Here is a 17,415-nt window from a genome sequence, read left to right on the forward strand (position 1 = left end):
GGGGGAGAAACCAACTTATGGTTAGGGTTAGGCCCCCTTGAATTCGGAGGGAAAAACCGACCTCACCAATGGATTCCTAGCTTTTGGATATGGTTAGGAGGGGGCAACTTTTCGATTCCCCACCTTCTATGCTCTCCGGTGAAATACATGGGGAAATTCCATAATGGGGAAAAACCAACTTTGGGTTGGGTTTGGCCCCCTTGAATTCAGAGGGAAAAACCGACCTCACCAATGGATTCCTAGCTTTTGGATATGGTTAGGAGTGGGCAACTTTTTGAGTCCCCACCTTCTATGCTCTCCGGTGAAATACATGGGGAAATCCCATAATGGGGAAAAACCAACTTTGGGTTGGGTTTGGCCCCCTTGAATTCAGAGGGAAAAACCGACCTCACCAATAAATTCCTCGCCTTTAGATATGGTTAGGAGGGGGCAACTTTTCGAGTCCCCACCTTCTATGCTCTCCGGTGAAATACATGGGGAAATTCCATAGGGGGAAAAAACCAACATAGGGTTAGGGTTAGGCCCCCTTGAATTCGGAGGGAAAAACTGACCTCACCAATGGATTCCTAGCTTTTGTATATGGTTAGGAGGGGGCAACTTTTCGAGTCCCCACCTTCATTGCTCTCCGGTGAAATACATGGGGAAATCCCATAGGGGGAAAAAACCAACTTAGGGTTAGGGTTAGGCCCCCTTGAATTCGGAGGGAAAAACCGACCTCACCAATGGATTCCTAGCTTTTGGATATGGTTTGGAGGGGGCAACTTTTCGAGTCCCCACCTTCTATGCTCTCCGGTGAAATACATGGGGAAATCCCATAATGGGAAAAAACCAACTTTGGGTTGGGTTTCGCCCCCTTGAATTCAGAGGAAAAAACCGACCTCACCAATGGATTCCTAGCCTTTAGATATGGTTAGGAGGGGGTCAACGTTTCGACTCCCCACCTTCTATGCTTTCCGGTGAAATACATGGGGAAATCCCATAGGGGGAAAATCCAACTTAGGGTTAGGGTTAGGCCCCCTTGAATTCGGAGGAAAAAACCGACCTCACCAATGGATTATAGTCTTTAGATGTTGTTAGGAGGGGGCAACTTTTCGATTCCCCACCTTCTATGCTCTCCGGTGAAATACATGGGGAAATTCCATAGGGGGGAAAAAACAACTTAGGGTTAGGGTTAGGCCCCCTTGAATTCGGAGGGAAAAACTGACCTCACCAATGGATTCCTAGCTTTTGTATATGGTTAGGAGGGGGCAACTTTTCGAGTCCCCATCTTCTATGCTCTCCGGTGAAATACATGGGGAAATCCCATAATGGGAAAAAACCAACTTAGGTTTGGGTTAGGCCCCCTTTAATTCGGAGGGAAAAACCGACGTCACCAACGGATTCCTAGCCTTTAGATATGGTTAGGAGGGGGCAACTTTTCGAGTCCCCACCTTCTATGCTTTCCGGTGAAATACATGGGGAAATCCCATAGGGGGGAAAAACCAACTTAGGGTTAGGGTTAGGCCCCCTTGAATTCGGAGGGAAAAACCGACCTCACCAATGGATTCCTAGCTTTTGGATATGGTTAGGAGGGGGCAACTTTTCGAGTCCCCACCTTCTATGCTCTCCGGTGAAATACATGGGGAAATCCCATAATGGGAAAAAACCAACTTATGGTTAGGGTTAGGCCCCCTTGAATTCGAAGGAAAAAACCGACCTCACCAATGGATTATAGTCTTTAGATATTGTTAGGAGGGGGCAACTTTTCGATTCCCCACCTTCTATGCTCTCCGGTGAAATACATGGGGAAATTCCATAAGGGGAAAAAACCAACTTAGGGTTAGGGTTAGGCCCCCTTGAATTCGGAGGGAAAAACCGACGTAACCAATGGATTATAGTCTTTAGATATTTTTAGGAGGGGGCAACTTTTCGAGTCCCCACCTTCTATGCTCTCTGGTGAAATACATGGGCGAAACCCCTAATTGGAAAAACCCAACTTTGGGTTGGGTTAGGCCCCCTTGTATTCGGAGGGAAAAACCGACCTCACCAATGGATTCCTAGCTTTTGGACATGGTTAGGAGGGGGCAACGTTTCGAGTCCCCACCTTCTATGCTTTCCGGTGAAATACATAGGGAAATCCCATAGGGGGAAAATCCAACTTAGGGTTAGGGTTAGGCCCCCTTGAATTCGGAGGGAAAAACCGACCTCACCAATGGATTCCTAGCTTTTGGATATGGTTAGGAGGGGGCAACTTTTCGAGTCCCCACCTTCTATGCTCTCCAGTGAAATACATGGGGAAATCCCATAGGGGGGAGAAACCAACTTATGGTTAGGGTTAGGCCCCCTTGAATTCGGAGGAAAAAACCGACCTCACCAATGGATTATAGTCTTTAGATATTGTTAGGAGGGGGCAACTTTTCGATTCCCCACCTTCTATGCTCTCCGGTGAAATACATGGGGAAATTCCATAAGGGGAAAAAACCAACTTAGCTTTAGGGTTAGGCCCCCTTGAATTCAGAGGGAAAAACCGACCTCACCAATGGATTCCTAGCTTTTGTATATGGTTAGGAGGGGGCAACTTTTCGAGTCCCCACCTTCATTGCTCTCCGGTGAAATACATGGGGAAATCCCATAGGGGGAAAAAACCAACTTAGGGTTAGGGTTAGGCCCCCTTGAATTTGGAGGGAAAAACCGACCTCACCAATAGATTCCTAGCTTTTGGATATGGTTAGGAGGGGGCAACTTTTCGAGTCCCCACCTTCTACGCTCTCCGGTGAAATACATGGGGAAATCCCCTAGGGGGAAAAAACCAACTTAGGGTTAGGGTTAGGCCCCCTTGAATTCGGAGAGAAAAACCGATGTCACCAATGGATTCCTAGCTTTTGGATATGGTTAGGAGGGGGCAACTTTTCGAGTCCCCACCTTCAATGCTTTCCGGTGAAATGCATGGGGAAATTCCATAGGAGGAAAAAACCAACTTAGGGTTAGGGTTAGGCCCCCTTGAATTCGGAGGGAAAAACTGACCTCACCAATGGATTCCTAGCTTTTGGATATAGTTAGGAGGGGGCAACATGTCGAGTCCCCACCTTCTATGCTCTCCGGTGAAATACATGGGGAAATCCCATAATGGGAAAAAAACAACTTTGGGTTTCGTTAGGCCCCCTTGTATTCGGAGGGAAAAACTGACCTCACCAATTGCCTCCTAGCCTTTAGATATTGTTAGGAGGGTGTCAACCTTTCGAGTCCCCACCTTTTATGCTTTCCGGTGAAATCCATGGGGAAATCCCATAGGGGGAAAAACCAACTTAGGGTTAGGGTTAGGCCCCCTTGAATTCGGAGGTAAAAACCGACCTCACCAATGGAATCCTAGCCTTTAGATATGGTTAGCTGGGGTCAACGTTTCGAGTCCCCACCTTCTATGCTTTCCGGTGAAATACATAAGGAAATCCCAATAGGGGAAAAAACCAACTTAACTTTGGGTTAGGACCCCTTTAATTCGGAGGGAAAAACCGACGTCACCAACGGATTCCTAGCCTTTAGATATGGTTAGGAGGGGGCAACTTTTCGAGTCCCCACCTTCTATGCTTTCCGGTGAAATACATGGGGAAATCCCATAGGGGGGAAAAACCAACTTAGGGTTAGGGTTAGGCCCCCTTGAATTCGGAGGGAAAAACCGACATCACCAATGGATTCCTAGCTTTTGGATATGGTTAGGAGGGGGCAACGTTTCGAGTCCCCACCTTGTATGCTTTCCGGTGAAATGCATGGGGAAATTCCATAGGAGGAAAAAACCAACTTAGGGTTAGGGTTAGGCCCCCTTGAATTCGGAGGGAAAAACTGACCTCACCAATGGATTCCTAGCTTTTGGATATGGTTAGGAGGGGGCAACTTTTTGAGTCCCCACCTTCTATGCTCTCCGGTGAAATACATGGGGAAATCCCATAATGGGGAAAAACCAACTTTGGGTTGGGTTTGGCCCCCTTGAATTCAGAGGGAAAAACCGACCTCACCAATAAATTCCTCGCCTTTAGATATGGTTAGGAGGGGGCAACTTTTCGAGTCCCCACCTTCTATGCTCTCCGGTGAAATACATGGGGAAATTCCATAGGGGGAAAAAACCAACTTAGGGTTAGGGTTAGGCCCCCTTGAATTCGGAGGGAAAAACCGACCTCGCCAATGGATTCCTAGCTTTTGGATATGGTTAGGAGGGGGCAACTTTTCGAGTCCCCACCTTCTATGCTCTCCGGTGAAATACATGGGGAAATCCCATAGGGGGGAGAAACCAACTTAGGGTTAGGGTTAGGCCCCCTTGAATTCGGAGGGAAAAACTGACCTCACCAATAAATTCCTCGCCTTTAGATATGGTTAGGAGGGGGTCAACGTTTCGAGTCCCCACCTTCTATGCTTTCCGGTGAAATACATGGGGAAATCCCATAGGGGGGAAAAACCAACTTAGGGTTAGGGTTAGGCCCCCTTGAATTCGGAGGGAAAAACCGACATCACCAATGGATTCCTAGCTTTTGGATATGGTTAGGAGGGGGCAACGTTTCGAGTCCCCACCTTCTATGCTCTCCGGTGAAATACATGGGGAAATCCCATAATGGGAAAAAACCAACTTTGGGTTGGGTTTGGCCCCCTTGAATTCAGAGGGAAAAACCGACGTCACCAATGGATTCCTAGCTTTTGGATATGGTTAGGAGGGGGCAACTTTTCGAGTCCCCACCTTCATTGCTCTCCGGTGAAATACATGGGGAAATCCCATAGGGGGAAAAAACCAACTTAGGGTTAGGGTTAGGCCCCCTTGAATTCGGAGGGAAAAACCGACCTCACCAATGGATTCCTAGCTTTTGGATATGGTTTGGAGGGGGCAACTTTTCGAGTCCCCACCTTCTATGCTCTCCGGTGAAATACATGGGGAAATCCCATAATGGGAAAAAACCAACTTTGGGTTGGGTTTGGCCCCCTTGAATTCAGAGGAAAAAACCGACCTCACCAATGGATTCCTAGCCTTTAGATATGGTTAGGAGGGGGCAACTTTTTGAGTCCCCACCTTCTATGCTCTCCGGTGAAATACATGGGGAAATCCCATAAGGGGAAAAAACCAACTTAGGTTTGGGTTAGGCCCCCTTTAATTCGGAGGGAAAAACCGACCTCACCAATGGATTCCTAGCTTTTGGATATAGTTAGGAGGGGGCAACTTTTCGAGTCCCCATCTTCTATGCTCTCCGGTGAAATACATGGGGAAATCCCATAATGGGAAAAAACCAACTTAGGTTTGGGTTAGGCCCCCTTTAATTCGGAGGGAAAAACCGACGTCACCAATGGATTCCTAGCCTTTAGATATGGTTAGGAGGGGGCAACTTTTCGAGTCCCCACCTTCTATGCTTTCCGGTGAAATACATGGGGAAATCCCATAGGGGGGAAAAACCAACTTAGGGTTAGGGTTAGGCCCCCTTGAATTCGGAGGAAAAAACCGACCTCACCAATGGATTATAGTCTTTAGATATTGTTAGGAGGGGGCAACTTTTCGATTCCCCACCTTCTATGCTCTCCGGTGAAATACATGGGGAAATTCCATAAGGGGAAAAAACCAACTTAGGGTTAGGGTTAGGCCCCCTTTAATTCGGAGGGAAAAACCGACCTCACCAATGGATTCCTAGCTTTTGGATATGGTTAGGAGGGGGCAACTTTTTGAGTCCCCACCTTCTATGCTCTCCGGTGAAATACATGGGGAAATCCCATAAGGGGAAAAAACCAACTTAGGTTTGGGTTAGGCCCCCTTTAATTCGGAGGGAAAAACCGACGTCACCAATGGATTCCTAGCTTTTGGATATGGTTAGGAGGGGGCAACTTTTCGAGTCCCCACCTTCTATGCTTTCCGGTGAAATACATGGGGAAATCCCATAGGGGGGAAAAACCAACTTAGGGTTAGGGTTAGGCCCCCTTGAATTCGGAGGAAAAAACCGACCTCAACAATGGATTATAGTCTTTAGATATTGTTAGGAGGGGGCAACTTTTCGATTCCCCACCTTCTATGCTCTCCGGTGAAATACATGGGGAAATTCCATAAGGGGAAAAAACCAACTTAGGGTTAGGGTTAGGCCCCCTTGAATTTAGAGGGAAAAACCGACCTCACCAATGGATTCCTAGCTTTTGGATATGGTTAGGAGGGGGCAACTTTTTGAGTCCTCACCTTCTATGCTCTCCGGTGAAATACATGGGGAAATCCCATAATGGGGAAAAACCAACTTTGGGTTGGGTTTGGCCCCCTTGAATTCAGAGGGAAAAACCGACCTCACCAATAAATTCCTCGCCTTTAGATATGGTTAGGAGGGGGCAACTTTTCGAGTCCCCACCTTCTATGCTCTCCGGTGAAATACATGGGGAAATTCCATAGGGGGAAAAAACCAACTTAGGGTTAGGGTTAGGCCCCCTTGAATTCGGAGGGAAAAACTGACCTCACCAATGGATTCCTAGCTTTTGTATATGGTTAGGAGGGGGCAACTTTTCGAGTCCCCACCTTCATTGCTCTCCGGTGAAATACATGGGGAAATCCCATAGGGGGAAAAAACCAACTTAGGGTTAGGGTTAGGCCCCCTTGAATTCGGAGGGAAAAACCGACCTCACCAATGGATTCCTAGCTTTTGGATATGGTTTGGAGGGGGCAACTTTTTGAGTCCCCACCTTCTATGCTCTCCGGTGAAATACATGGGGAAATCCCATAATGGGAAAAAACCAACTTTGGGTTGGGTTTGGCCCCCTTGAATTCAGAGGAAAAAACCGACCTCACCAATGGATTCCTAGCCTTTAGATATGGTTAGGAGGGGGTCAACGTTTCGACTCCCCACCTTCTATGCTTTCCGGTGAAATACATGGGGAAATCCCATAGGGGGAAAATCCAACTTAGGGTTAGGGTTATGCCCCCTTGAATTCGGAGGGAAAAACCGACGTCACCAACGGATTCCTAGCCTTTATATATGGTTAGGAGGGGGCAACTTTTCGAGTCCCCACCTTCTATGCTCCCCGGTGAAATACTTGGGGAAATTCCATAGGGGGAAAAAACCAACTTAGGGTTAGGGTTAGGACCCCTTGAATTCGGAGGGAAAAACTGACCTCACCAATGGATTCCTAGCTTTTGGTTATGGTTATGAGGGGGCAACTTTTCGAGTCCCCACCTTCTATGCTCTCCGGAGAAATACATGGGGAAATCCCATAATGGGAAAAAACAAATTTTAGGTTGGGTTTGGCCCCCTTGAATTCAGAGGGAAAAACCGACCTCACCAATGGATTCCTAGCCTTTAGATATGGTTAGGAGGGGGTCAACGTTTCGATTCCCCACCTTCTATGCTTTCCGGTGAAATACATGGGGAAATCCCATAATGGGAAAAAACCAACTTTGGGTTTCGTTAGGCCCCCTTGTATTCGGAGGGAAAAACTGACCTCACCAATGGACTCCTAGCCTTTAGATATGGTTAGGAGGGGGTCAACCTTTCGAGTCCCCACCTTTTATGCTTTCCGGTGAAATCCATGGGGAAATCCCATAGGGGGAAAAAACCAACTTAGGGTTAGGGTTAGGCCCCCTTGAATTCGGAGGGAAAAACCGACCTCACCAATGGATTCCTAGCCTTTAGATATGGTTAGGAGGGGGTCAACATTTCGATTCCCCACCTTCTATGCTCTCCGGTGAAATACATGGGGAAATCCCATAATGGGAAAAAACCAATTTTGGATTGGGTTTGGCCCCCTTGAATTCAGAGGGAAAAACCGACCTCACCAATGGATTCCTAGCCTTTAGATATGGTTAGGAGGGGGTCAACGTTTCGAGTCCCCACCTTCTATGCTTTCCGGTGAAATACATGGGGAAATCCCATAGGGGGAAAATCCAACTTAGGGTTAGGGTTAGGCCCCCTTGAATTCGGAGGGAAAAACCAACCTCACCAATAGATTCCTAGCTTTTGGATATGGTTAGGAGGGGGCAACTTTTCGAGTCCCCACCTTCTATGCTTTCCGGTGAAATACATAAGGAAATCCCAATAGGGGAAAAAACCAACTTAGGTTTGGGTTAGGCCCCCTTTAATTCGGAGGGAAAAACCGACGTCACCAACGGATTCCTAGCCTTTAGATATGGTTAGGAGGGGGCAACTTTTCGAGTCCCCACCTTCTATGCTTTCCGGTGAAATACATGGGGAAATCCGATAGGGGGGAAAAACCAACTTAGGGTTAGGGTTAGGCCCCCTTGAATTCGGAGGGAAAAACCAACCTCACCAATGGATTCCTAGCTTTTGGATATGGTTAGGAGGGGGCAACGTTTCGAGTCCCCACCTTCTATGCTCTCCGGTGAAATACATGGGGAAATCCCATAATGGGAAAAAAACAACTTTGGGTTGGGTTTGGCCTCCTTGAATTCAGAGGGAAAAACCGACGTCACCAATGGATTCCTAGCTTTTGGATATGGTTAGGAGGGGGCAACGTTTCGATTCCCCACCTTCTATGCTTTCCGGTGAAATACATGGGGAAATCCCATAAGGGGAAAAAACCAACTTAGGTTTGGGTTAGGCCCCCTTTAATTCGGAGGGAAAAACCGACGTCACCAATGGATTCCTAGCCTTTAGATATCGTTACGAGGGAGTCAACAATTCGAGTCCCTACCTTCTATGCTTTCCGGTGAAATACATGGGGAAATCCCATACGGGGAAAAAAACCAACTTAGGGTTAGGGTTAGGCCCCCTTGAATTCAGAGGGAAAAACCGACCTCACCAATGGATTCCTAGCTTTTGGAAATGGTTAGGAGGGGGCAACGTTTCGATTCCCCACCTTCTATGCTTTCCGGTGAAATACATGGGGAAATCCCATAAGGGGAAAAAACCAACTTAGGTTTGGGTTAGGCCCCCTTTAATTCGGAGGGAAAAACAGACGTCACCAATGGATTCCTAGCCTTTAGATATCGTTACGAGGGAGTCAACAATTCGAGTCCCTACCTTCTATGCTCTCCGGTGAAATACATGGGGAAATCCCATAATGGGAAAAAACCAACTTAGGGTTAGGGTTAGGCACCCTTGAATTCAGAGGGAAAAACCAACCTCACCAATGGATTCCTAGCTTTTGGATATGGTTAGGAGGGTGCAACGTTTCGAGTCCCCACCTTCTATGCTCTCCGGTGAAATACATGGGGAAATCCCATAATGGGAAAAAACCAACTTTGGGTTGGGTGAGGCACCCTTGAATTCAGAGGGAAAAACCAACCTCACCAATGGATTCCTAGCTTTTGGATATGGTTAGGAGGGGGCAACGTTTCGAGTCCCCAACTTCTATGCTCTCCGGTGAAATACATGGGGAAATCCCATAATGGGAAAAAACCAACTTAGGGTTAGGGTTAGGCCCCCTTGAATTCAGAGGGAAAAACCGACGTCACCAATGGATTTCTAGCTTTTGGATATAGTTAGGAGGGGGCAACTTTTCGAGTCCCCACCTTCAATGCTTTCCGGTGAAATGCATGGGGAAATCCCATAGGGGGAAAAAACCAACTTTGGGTTGGGTTAGGCCCCCTTGTATTCGGAGGTAAAAAGCGACTTCACCAATGGATTCCTAGCCTTTAGATATGGTTAGGAGGGGGTCAACGTTTCGAGTCCTCACCTTCTATGCTTTCCGGTGAAATACATGGGGAAATCCCATAGGGGTAAAAAACCAACTTAGGGTTAGTGTTAGGCCCCTTCGAATTTGGAGGTAAAAACCGACCTCACCAATGGATTCCTAGCTTTTGGATATGGTTAGGAGGGGGCAACTTTTTGAGTCCCCACCTTCTATGCTCTCCGGTGAAATACATGGGGAAATCCCATAGGGGTAAAAAACCAACTTAGGGTTAGGGTTAGGCCCCCTTGAATTCGGAGGTAAAAACAGACCTCACCAATGGAATCTTAGCCTTTAGATATGGTTAGCTGGGGGTCAACGTTTCGAGTCCCCACCTTCTATGCTTTCCGGTGAAATACATAGGGAAATCCCATAAGGGGAAAAAACCAACTTAGGTTTGGGTTAGGCCCCCTTTAATTCGGAGGGAAAAACCGACGTCACCAACGGATTCCTAGCCTTTAGATATGGTTAGGAAGGGGCAACTTTTCGAGTCCCCACCTTCTATGCTTTCCGGTGAAATACATGGGGAAATCCCATAGGGGGAAAAAACCAACTTAGGGTTAGGGTTAGGCCCCCTTGAATTCGGAGGGAAAAACCGACCTCACCAATGGATTCCTAGCTTTTGGATATGGTTAGGAGGGGGCAACTTTTCGAGTCCCCACCTTCTATGCTTTCCGGTGAAATACATGGGGAAATCCCATAGGGGGGAGAAACCAACTTATGGTTAGGGTTAGGCCCCCTTGAATTCGGAGGAAAAAACCGACCTCACCAATGGATTATAGTCTTTAGATACGGTTAGTAGGGGCCACTTTTCGATTCCCCACCTTCTATGCTCCCCGGTGAAATACTTGGGGAAATTCCATAGGGGGAAAAAACCAACTTAGGGTTAGGGTTAGGCCCCCTTGAATTCGGAGGGAAAAACCAACCTCACCAATAGATTCCTAGCTTTTGGATATAGTTAGGAGGGGGCAACTTTTCGAGTCCCCACCTTCTATGCTCTCTGGTGAAATACATGGGGGAAACCCATAATGGGAAAAAACCAACTTTGGGTTGGGTTAGGCCCCCTTGTATTCGGAGGTAAAAAGCGACTTCACCAATGGATTCCTAGCCTTTAGATATGGTTAGGAGGGGGTCAACGTTTCGAGTCCTCACCTTCTATGCTTTCCGGTGAAATACATGGGGAAATCCCATAGGGGTAAAAAACCAACTTAGGGTTAGCGTTAGGCCCCTTCGAATTCGGAGGTAAAAACCGACCTCACCAATGGATTCCTAGCTTTTGGATATGGTTAGGAGGGGGCAACTTTTTGAGTCCCCAACTTCTATGCTCTCCGGTGAAATACATGGGGAAATCCCATAGGGGTAAAAAACCAACTTAGGGTTAGGGTTAGGCCCCCTTGAATTCGGAGGTAAAAACCGACCTCACCAATGGAATCTTAGCCTTTAGATATGGTTAGCTGGGGGTCAACGTTTCGAGTCCCCACCTTCTATGCTTTCCGGTGAAATACATAGGGAAATCCCATAAGGGGAAAAAACCAACTTAGGTTTGGGTTAGGCCCCCTTTAATTCGGAGGGAAAAACCGACGTCACCAACGGATTCCTAGCCTTTAGATATGGTTAGGAGGGGGCAACTTTTTGAGTCCCCACCTTCTATGCTTTCCGGTGAAATACATGGGGAAATCCCATAGGGGGAAAAAACCAACTTAGGGTTAGGGTTAGGCCCCCTTGAATTCGGAGGGAAAAACCGACCTCACCAATGGATTCCTAGCTTTTGGATATGGTTAGGAGGGGGCAACTTTTCGAGTCCCCACCTTCTATGCTTTCCGGTGAAATACATGGGGAAATCCCATAGGGGGGAGAAACCAACTTATGGTTAGGGTTAGGCCCCCTTGAATTCGGAGGAAAAAACCGACCTCAGCAATGGATTATAGTCTTTAGATACGGTTAGTAGGGGCCACTTTTCGATTCCCCACCTTCTATGCTCCCCGGTGAAATACTTGGGGAAATTCCATAGGGGGAAAAAACCAACTTAGGGTTAGGGTTAGGACCCCTTGAATTCGGAGGGAAAAACTGACCTCACCAATGGATTCCTAGCTTTTGGATATGGTTATGAGGGGGCAACTTTTCGAGTCCCCACCTTCTATGCTCTCCGGTGAAATACATGGGGAAATCCCATAATGGGAAAAAACCAATTTTAGGTTGGGTTTGGCCCCCATGAATTCTGAGGGAAAAACTGACCTCACCAATGGACTCCTAGCCTTTAGATATGGTTAGGAGGGGGTCAACCTTTCGAGTCCCCACCTTCTATGCTTTCAGGTGAAATACATGGGGAAATTCCATATGGGAAAAAACCAACTTTGGGTTGGGTTTGGCCCCCTTGAATTCAGAGGGAAAAACCGACCTCACCAATGGATTCCTAGCCTTTAGATATGGTTAGGAGGGGGTCAACATTTCGATTCCCCACCTTCTATGCTCTCCGGTGAAATACATGGGGAAATCCCATAATGGGAAAAAACCAATTTTGGATTGGGTTTGGCCCCCTTGAATTCAGAGGAAAAAACCGACCTCACCAATGGATTCCTAGCCTTTAGATATGGTTAGGAGGGGGCAACTTTTCGAGTCCCCACCTTCTATGCTTTCAGGTGAAATACATGGGGAAATTCCATATGGGAAAAAACCAACTTTGGGTTGGGTTTGGCCCCCTTGAATTCAGAGGGAAAAACCGACCTCACCAATGGATTCCTAGCTTTTGGATATGGTTAGGAGGGGGCAACTTTTCGAGTCCCCACCTTCTATGCTTTCCGGTGAAATACATAAGGAAATCCCAATAGGGGAAAAAACCAACTTAGGTTTGGGTTAGGCCCCCTTTAATTCGGAGGGAAAAACCGACGTCACCAACGGATTCCTAGCCTTTAGATATGGTTAGGAGGGGGCAACTTTTCGAGTCCCCACCTTCTATGCTTTCCGGTGAAATACATGGGGAAATCCGATAAGGGGGAAAAACCAACTTAGGGTTAGGGTTAGGCCCCCTTGAATTCGGAGGGAAAAACCAACCTCACCAATGGATTCCTAGCTTTTGGATATGGTTAGGAGGGGGCAACGTTTCGAGTCCCCACCTTCTATGCTCTCCGGTGAAATACATGGGGAAATCCCATAATGGGAAAAAAACAACTTTGGGTTGGGTTTGGCCTCCTTGAATTCAGAGGGAAAAACCGATGTCACCAATGGATTCCTAGCTTTTGGATATGGTTAGGAGGGGGCAACTTTTCGAGTCCCCACCTTCAATGCTTTCCGGTGAAATGCATGGGGAAATTCCATAGGAGGAAAAAACCAACTTAGGGTTAGGTTTAGGCCCCCTTGAATTCAGAGGGAAAAACCAACCTCACCAATAGATTCCTAGCTTTTGGATATAGTTAGGAGTGGGCAACTTTTCGAGTCCCCACCTTCTATGCTCTCTGGTGAAATACATGGGGGAAACCCATAATGGGAAAAAACCAACTTTGGGTTGGGTTAGGCCCCCTTGTATTCGGAGGTAAAAACCGACTTCACCAATGGATTCCTAGCCTTTAGATATGGTTTGGAGGGGGTCAACGTTTCGAGTCCTCACCTTCTATACTTTCCGGTGAAATACATGGGGAAATCCCATAGGGGTAAAAAACCAACTTAGGGTTAGCGTTAGGCCCCTTCGAATTCGGAGGTAAAAACCGACCTCACCAATGGATTCCTAGCTTTTGGATATGGTTAGGAGGGGGCAACTTTTTGAGTCCCCACCTTCTATGCTTTCCGGTGAAATACATGGGGAAATCCCATAGGGGGGAGAAACCAACTTATGGTTAGGGTTAGGCCCCCTTGAATTCGGAGGAAAAAACCGACCTCACCATTGGATTATAGTCTTTAGATACGGTTAGGAGGGGCCACTTTTCGATTCCCCACCTTCTATGCTCCCCGGTGAAATACTTGGGGAAATTCCATAGGGGGAAAAAACCAACTTAGGGTTAGGGTTAGGCCCCCTTGAATTGGGAGGGAAAAACTGACCTCACCAATGGATTCCTAGCTTTTGGATATGGTTATGAGGGGGCAACTTTTCGAGTCCCCACCTTCTATGCTCTCCGGTGAAATACATGGGGAAATCCCATAATGGGAAAAAACCAATTTTAGGTTGGGTTTGGCCCCCTTGAATTCAGAGGGAAAAACCGACCTCACCAATGGATTCCTAGCCTTTAGATATGGTTAGGAGGGGGTCAACGTTTCGATTCCCCACCTTCTATGCTTTCCGGTGAAATACATGGGGAAATCCCATAATGGGAAAAAACCAACTTTGGGTTTCGTTAGGCCCCCTTGTATTCGGAGGGAAAAACTGACCTCACCAATGGACTCCTAGCCTTTAGATATGGTTAGGAGGGGGTCAACCTTTCGAGTCCCCACCTTTTATGCTCTCCGGTGAAATACATGGGGAAATCCCATAGGGGGAAAAAACCAACTTAGGGTTAGGGTTAGGCCCCCTTGAATTCGGAGGGAAAAACCGACCTCACCAATGGATTCCTAGCCTTTAGATATGGTTAGGAGGGGGTCAACATTTCGAGTCCCCACCTTCTATGCTTTCCGGTGAAATACATGGGGAAATTCCATATGGGAAAAAACCAACTTTGGGTTGGGTTTAGCCCCCTTGAATTCAGAGGGAAAAACCGACGTCACCAATTGATTCCTAGCTTTTGGATATGGTTAGGAGGGGGTCAACGTTTCGAGTCCCCACCTTCTATGCTTTCCGGTGAAATACATGGGGAAATTCCATATGGGAAAAAACCAACTTTGGGTTGGGTTTAGCCCCCTTGAATTCAGAGGGAAAAACCGACCTCACCAATGGATTCCTAGCCTTTAGATATGGTTAGGAGGGGGTCAACGTTTCGAGTCCCCACCTTCTATGCTTTCCGGTGAAATACATGGGGAAATCCCATAGGGGGAAAATCCAACTTAGGGTTAGGGTTAGGCCCCCTTGAATTCGGAGGGAAAAACCAACCTCACCAATAGATTCCTAGCTTTTGGATATGGTTAGGAGGGGGCAACTTTTCGAGTCCCCACCTTCTATGCTTTCCGGTGAAATACATAAGGAAATCCCAATAGGGTAAAAAACCAACTTAGGTTTGGGTTAGGCCCCCTTTAATTCGGAGGGAAAAACCGACGTCACCAACGGATTCCTAGCCTTTAGATATGGTTAGGAGGGGGCAACTTTTCGAGTCCCCACCTTCTATGCTTTCCGGTGAAATACATGGGGAAATCCGATAGGGGGGAAAAACCAACTTAGGGTTAGGGTTAGTTCCCCTTGAATTCGGAGGGAAAAACCAACCTCACCAATGGATTCCTAGCTTTTGGATATGGTTAGGAGGGGGCAACGTTTCGAGTCCCCACCTTCTATGCTCTCCGGTGAAATACATGGGGAAATCCCATAATGGGAAAAAAACAACTTTGGGTTGGGTGTGGCCTCCTTGAATTCAGAGGGAAAAACCGACATCACCAATGGATTCCTAGCTTTTGGATATGGTTAGGAGGGGGCAACGTTTCAATTCCCCACCTTCTATGCTTTCCGGTGAAATACATGGGGAAATCCCATAAGGGGAAAAAACCAACTTAGGTTTGGGTTAGGCCCCCTTTAATTCGGAGGGAAAAACCGACGTCACCAATGGATTCCTAGCCTTTAGATATCGTTACGAGGGTGTCAACAATTCGAGTCCCTACCTTCTATGCTTTGCGGTGAAATACATGGGGAAATCCCATACGGGGAAAAAAACCAACTTAGGGTTAGGGTTAGGCCCCCTTGAATTCAGAGGGAAAAACCGACCTCATCAATGGATTCCTAGCCTGTAGATATGGTTAGGAGGGGGCAACTTTTCGAGTCCCCACCTTCTATGCTTTCCGGTGAAATACATGGGGAAATCCCATAGGGGGAAAAACCAACTTAGGGTTAGGGTTAGGCCCCCTTGAATTCGGAGGGAAAAACCGACCTCACCAATGGATTCCTAGCTTTTGGATATGGTTAGGAGGGGGCAACTTTTCGAGTCCCCACCTTCTATGCTCTCCGGTGAAATACATGGGGAAATTCCATATGGGAAAAAACCAACTTAGGGTTAGGGTTAGGCCCCCTTGAATTCGGAGGGAAAAACCAACCTCACCAATAGATTCCTAGCTTTTGGATATCGTTAGAAGGGGGCAACTTTTCGAGTCCCCACCTTCTACCCTCTCCGGTGAAATACATGGGGAAATCCCTTAGGGGGAAAAAACCAACTTAGGGTTATGGTTATGCCCCCTTGAATTCGGAGGGAAAAACCGACGTCACCAAAGGATTCCTAGCTTTTGGATATGGTTAGGAGGGGGCAACTTTTCGAGTCCCCACCTTCAATGCTTTCCGGTGAAATGCATGGGGAAATTCCATAGGAGGAAAAAACCAACTTAGGGTTAGGGTTAGGCCCCCTTGAATTCGGAGGTAAAAAACCGACCTCACCAATGGAATCCTAGCCTTTAGATATGGTTAGCTGGGGGTCTACGTTTCGAGTCCCCACCTTCTATGCTTTCCGGTGAAATACATGGGGAAATCCCATAATGGGAAAAAACCAACTTTGGGTTGGGTTTGGCCCCCTTGAATTCAGAGGGAAAAACCGACGTCACCAATGGATTCCTAGCTTTTGGATATGGTTAGGAGGGGGCAACTTTTCGATTCCCCACCTTCAATGCTTTCCGGTGAAATGCATGGGGAAATTCCATAGGAGGAAAAAACCAACTTAGGGTTAGGGTTAGGCCCCCTTGAATTCGGAGGGAAAAACCAACCTCACCAATGGATTCCTAGCTTTTAGATATGGTTAGGAGGGGGCAACGTTTCGAGTCCCCACCTTCTATGCTCTCCGGTGAAATACATGGGGAAATCCCATAATGGGAAAAAAAACAACTTTGGGTTGGGTTTGGCCTCCTTGAATTCAGAGGGAAAAACCGAGGTCACCAATTGATTCCTAGCTTTTGGATATGGTTAGGAGGTGGTCAACGTTTCGAGTCCCCACCTTCTATGCTTTCCGGTGAAATACATGGGGAAATTCCATATGGGAAAAAACCAACTTTGGGTTGGGTTTAGCCCCCTTGAATTCAGAGGGAAAAACCGACCTCACCAATGGATTCCTAGCCTTTAGATATGGTTAGGAGGGGGTCAACGTTTCGAGTCCCCACCTTCTATGCTTTCCGGTGAAATACATGGGGAAATCCCATAGGGGGAAAATCCAACTTAGGGTTAGGGTTAGGCCCCCTTGAATTCGGAGGGAAAAACCAACCTCACCAATAGATTCCTAGCTTTTGGATATGGTTAGGAGATGGCAACTTTTCGAGTCCCCACCTTCTATGCTTTCCGGTGAAATACATAAGGAAATCCCAATAGGGTAAAAAACCAACTTAGGTTTGGGTTAGGCCCCCTTTAATTCGGAGGGAAAAACCGACGTCACCAACGGATTCCTAGCCTTTAGATATGGTTAGGAGGGGGCAACTTTTCGAGTCCCCACCTTCTATGCTTTCCGGTGAAATACATGGGGAAATCCCATAATGGGAAAAAAACAACTTTGGGTTGGGTGTGGCCTCCTTGAATTCAGAGGGAAAAACCGACATCACCAATGGATTCCTAGCTTTTGGATATGGTTAGGAGGGGGCAACGTTTCAATTCCCCACCTTCTATGCTTTCCGGTGAAATACATGGGGAAATCCCATAAGGGGAAAAAACCAACTTAGGTTTGGGTTAGGCCCCCTTTAATTCGGAGGGAAAAACCGACGTCACCAATGGAT

Source organism: Natrix helvetica (assembly GCF_964273705.1).
Source record: "Natrix helvetica genome assembly, chromosome: 3".
In the NCBI taxonomy this organism is placed as follows: domain Eukaryota; kingdom Metazoa; phylum Chordata; class Lepidosauria; order Squamata; family Natricidae; genus Natrix; species Natrix helvetica.